Consider the following 5,654-nt stretch of genomic DNA (forward strand, 5'->3'; position numbering starts at 1 on the left):
AAATGAATGAATTTGAACTTAGAACTTTGTTAATTAATTCCATTCGGACTTATAACTTTGTTAATGGATTCTGATGTTTTCAAATATTAATCATGCATCAATTCTAATTGTTCATCTTATTAATCTAAAAATAATTATATGTTTTTAGTGATATTTATAAAATAAGTCTAAGGAGTATTGATTAATACATTTATGAGAAGTCATTATTATTTTATAGTTTCGAATTACACAATACAAATATAAAATGTACAAACTGAAAATTCTTCCAAGTAAAGCATGTTAACAGGAGAAGTAAAATATGCTAAAACCTTTTTAAGTCATTTCTATTGATGTTTTTATTTAATCCTTTTTAAGTTATAACTAACATTTTAAAACTATACGCATGAAATAATTCAAACAACATATATTGAAACTTTGAAAATAGGGAAGACATAGCAACAAAATGAAAAAGGTCTTACAATAAAATTTGAAAATTAACTAGGCACATGAAAGTATTCAACCAAATTTCTAAATTTTTGGGTGTGAGATGACAAGGACCTTCCTAGAAATAAGTTTAGGTACTTTGGTATTTTCATATATATTTTTTGTCCACTATATAACTTTTTCGTAAATTTTAACCATCGGATAATTGACTAAAACCTAATTGTCCAAATTGTTGTATATATTCTAATAGTGTTTTGTTTTAATGTACATATATTACATTTTAAGTTGATATCTATTATATTAGTTACACAAAGTTGTTACATTTTAATTTATGCTTAAATTGAAATTGTCAACTATAATATCAAATTTTATGCAAATCCAAATATGTCAAGTATTATAATATTTATGTCGACTTCTGTCACTAATACGTAGAGACATTTATAATGTGTCAACTACAATATCTAGCTACACACTTCAGTTTTTTATAGGTAGTAAAGGGTTGTATGAAGGGGGCCTTATAGCATAACTTCTGTACCCTAACTCCAAAAAAAAAAAAAAAAAAAAACATTCACTTCAACGTTGATTACTGGTATTGACTACCCCTATTGTGAAAATATAGGTAGATGGGAAAACACAAATTCTATGTCGTTTTCATTATCCCAGTGGCTACCTTGAAGGAACTCTAAATCTAAAGAACCAGTGAGCGGAAGCAGATCGTTTTAAACTCCATTGTGAAAGAACAAGAACATTTACAATCAAACAGAACAGTTATGCATCAAATGTAAATTACAACATGCTTCTAAGTTATAAACAAAAGGATCGAGTAAACATACCTCTGAAGAACCCCTTTCTTCACGTATCCCTCAATCAAACTCGAATGCGTTGATCAGCACGAACACAACAAGTAAATCAGCAAATAGCACGAACTGGTAGATCCTCGATCACAATCGAGTATCGATCTTCGACCCTCGAATAGAAACTCAACACTACCATGAGGCTACCTTGGTATTCTCAGTGTAGGCTCTATATGAATTTAGGAAGAGGGAAGGAGGAACTAGACGATTGAGTAGGCGACAGAAGGAAGAAGTCTATCGTATAGACTTAAGTACTCGATCGTTTAGTAGCGAGTAACTATCGTATAGAAAAACTCAATCGATCGTTTACTCTCTCAACAAGTTATCTGATAACTTGATCCCTTTTCGCATGTTTTTGAAATAATGAAAACAATTTTCATATTTATCCAACAGTTGCCATAAACCGATTAAAACCTCCCACTAAGGTGGTTATTTGGAGAAAATCGAAAATCAATTATCTCATAATTAATTTATTATAAATAAATATAATAACTAATTTATCATATTATATTTATAACCTATAGTTTTAATATTGCATTATATGCAACATATAAACCATAGTTCTTTTTCTCCTTTACGACATTTAATATAAATCATATTTATATTAATTCCTTCAACAAATAATAATGTATCAAATACATTAAATTAATTATATCACATATAATTGAGATTGTGATAGTGTCCTCACTGATTAGTAAGATGCCCACTAGATGTTGTATTTCCTTGGGGATTCACTAGAGGTGGTGTTATCCTTTGGGATTCACCAGAGGTTGTGTTTCCTTCGGGATTCACTAGGTATGGTGTTATCCTTCGGGATTCACCAGAGGTTGTGTTTCCTTCGGGATTCACTAGAGGTGGTGGTTTCCTTCGAGATCCACCAGAGGTTGTGATTCCTTCGAGATTCACTAGAGATGGTGCTTTCTTTTAGGATTCACCAGAGGTTATGGGTCCTACAGTACTTACTAGAGGTAGTGGGTATACATAACTACAGTAGGATAAAAATTAGTTTTTCATGTATGAGTTCCATGAGAACTAGAGGAGTATTTATGTTCCACTAGAGATAGGCATCTAGAGGATATAGATGCCTAGCTTGACCCCAATGGTGGGGTTCTTACTGAGTATTTTTATACTCATTCTTTCTCATGTTGTTGTTTCAGGTAAGGGTAGAGATTTGGAGAAGATAGCAACTGGAGAATGAGCTTTGAAGAAGTTTTACAAGAGGTATGTTTTGAAACTCACTTGTTTTTTTGCAAGAGCATGCTTTATATTTTGCCAAAATTAGTGAATTTGAGTGCATAGATGATCCTTGTGCTTCTGCTGTTGCTGATACAATCCTACAATTGGTATCAGAGGATCAAATAAGCATTCAATTCGGTTTAATTTTGGTTTGGTGGGTGTTTTATATGAGAAATATGAACTGATGCGCTAATATGGTTTTCTGAGTTTTGGCTTTTTAGTTCTCTTTAATTTCTCATTTAAATTTGTAATTGGCTCTTGTTTGATGAGCTTTTATGTATTAGCAAGAGTCCATAATTTATTTGGAGTCATAAAAGTTGAATTTAAGATGTAATTGAAGAAACAAGTGAAGGAGGCTAAGCTGCCGTTCCAATTTTTCAGTTTCTGCTCAAAAGTGTTGTTGAGGAGCGATCGTCTAGCTCCAAACGCTACACGATGTGAAGAAAAGTTAGATGATCGTATAGCAATGGGCGCTGGTCGTTGTGATGTTGAATGCTAAACAATCGTGTTCCTGCGAGAGCTAAATGATGCGTTCAATTTGCTATACGATAACATTAAGTGATCGTTTAGCTTTGGCGTGGGAACTAAACAATACGTTGAATTTGCTAAACGATGGCACTACACGATCATTTAGCCACGATGTGTGCTAAGCGATGCGATGAAGTGCTACACAATAGCACTGAGCGATCGTTTAGATGTAGAGCTAGGCGATCATGTAGATGAATTGCTAAGCGACGCGATGATGTTCTATACGATGAGCTAAGCGATCGTTTAGCTACAACAGATACTAAACGATGACATGAAGCGCTAGGCGATGGGGATAAGCGATCATTTAGTTCTATACGATAGAACTGTTGGGGTTGATGCCCTAAAGTCTCGTGTCCTGTAGTTTGTAAACAGTTTGTACGAACGCTTGTGTTGTTAATATATGATATCTACTTCACATATCTATTTTTGCTCAATTTCTTGTTTTATTTTGCTTTACCACAAACCAATAAACATAAAATCTCTGGTTATCTGTATATGACTCAAGCATGTATGTGGTGACATACAAGTGGATTATGTATTGAGTGATAACCAAAATGGTCTGTAGTATATATATATAGGAGGGAAACTTTATCCTGGTAATGCTACGGATGCGGCCCGCTTTTGGAATTGTCACAAGTGTTTGTGATTTGTCACAGATGGTATGATCCTGATCATTCGTGTTGGGGACATGCGAGCGGAGGTGTTTTATACAAAGAGTTTGTATAAGACCTGACCATGAAGTGTTAACGTCTCGTTATATAATACCATTCATGACAGAGACTTCACTTCACTAGGATGACCGTAGGTAACATGACCTCAATCCTGAATGAGTTTGGAACTCCTGCCATTGAGGGCAGTCCTTTGATTTGTATGGGTGCGAGTGGCCAGTTCGCCGATTCAAACCTACCATTTTGGGGTTTCGTCTGATTTGGGAGTTGGGAACTCAGCTACACAAGATGGAATTCACTTCTTCCCGAGGCAGGATAAGTAGATAGATAGCTCCCTTAAGGGCTGATTCCGGGGCTTGAACGATGTGGTGCGACACACCTTATCTTGGCCCGAGAGGTGTACACACATAGTTGGACTATATTGTATTGTTCATTAGAGGAATCGGTGGTACTTAAAGAGTGAGATGTAACTACAGGGGCAAAATGATAATTTGGCTTAGTTGTACTTACGAGCATCTGTGAAAGGTCATTGTACTCATGATTGGTTATATTCGATAGACACAGAAATATATCTATAGTAAGAAGAGTTCAGATGTTGGTCTTTAGTGGAATGCCTGACAGTTAACGGATGGTGGATCTCGTGGCTAAAGAGTTTAGTCAATTATTCACGGACTGTTGGAGCTTCGAGCCACAGGTCCATTAGGTTCCTTGGGTAGCTTGGATAAAGTCGAGAACCAGTGTTTGGGTCAATTGAAATGTTCAAATTGACAAGAGGAAGTTCGATTATATAAGATATAATTGGACTGGTTAATAACAATAGATATAATTGGCTTAATGTATAAGATACATTATTATGGAGGAAATTAGATATAAATATGATTTATATCAAGTAGAAGAGAAAATACTATAGTAGTTATATGATATCAAACTATGAATAAAAATATAATATGATTATATTTATTAATTAATTAGTTGGTTAATTATATGATAATTAATCCAAAATTCACGTTCGGACGTGGGTTAGTGGGGCAACGTCGGTTATTGTAACTGATGAGTTAAAATGAAAATAGTTTTCATTTTGATCAATCGCTTGAAGAGAAAAATCAGAGCGCGCGTTGGTGAACATCTAAACGATCGCTTACGTAAAACGAGAGTCTATGCGATAGTCCTCTCCGCCTAAACGATCGTCTACCTCGCGCCTAAATGATCCACGCTATTTTCTACATGATCGTATAGTGTGCCGATTTTGCTAAAGAATCGTATATCTTTTCCTAAATGATTGTTCAATAAAATCTACACAATCGTGTAGCTTCTACTAAACGATAAGCATTCTGCTATGTGATAGCGTCTGTTTCTCTCCTACTTGCTTATCGCCTACACGATTCGTGTTTCCTTCTTCTTCCACCAAATTCACCAAAGACCACTCTTTAGGTTTTCATTCCGAGAATACCCGAGGCTCTTTACTAGTGGTGTCGTCCCCATGGTGTTCGTATTTGCGGTTGTTCGTGCTACTGCAGCCGACGCTTCCGCTGGGCATTGGTAGATCGCGTGGAGATTTTCCACTGCAGTGAGTACCGGAGTTTCGAAGATGGTCTTTAACTGGTATGGAACTCTTTCTCTTGTTATATCTCGTTCATAGCATGTCGATAATTAGTGTTTGTTTGCATAACTGTATGTTTTGAATATATAATGTGTATTTTGATCACTGTGAGATTGGAGCGATTCGAACATGCTCATGGAACTCTTCTGTAAGAGATCCTTCAAGAACTAAGCGATAACTAAGTGATGGAGTTAAGCGATTGTGTAGTTCTATACGATAGAGCTAAGCGATCATTTAGCTTCGACAGACACAAAGCGATCGTGTAGTTCTATATGATAAAGCTAAGCGATCGTTTAGTTGAGGCAAACACTAAGTGATCGTGTACCCTTTTCACAACACAAGGCA

Source organism: Benincasa hispida, chromosome 9, assembly GCF_009727055.1.
Source record: "Benincasa hispida cultivar B227 chromosome 9, ASM972705v1, whole genome shotgun sequence".
NCBI lineage: Eukaryota > Viridiplantae > Streptophyta > Magnoliopsida > Cucurbitales > Cucurbitaceae > Benincasa > Benincasa hispida.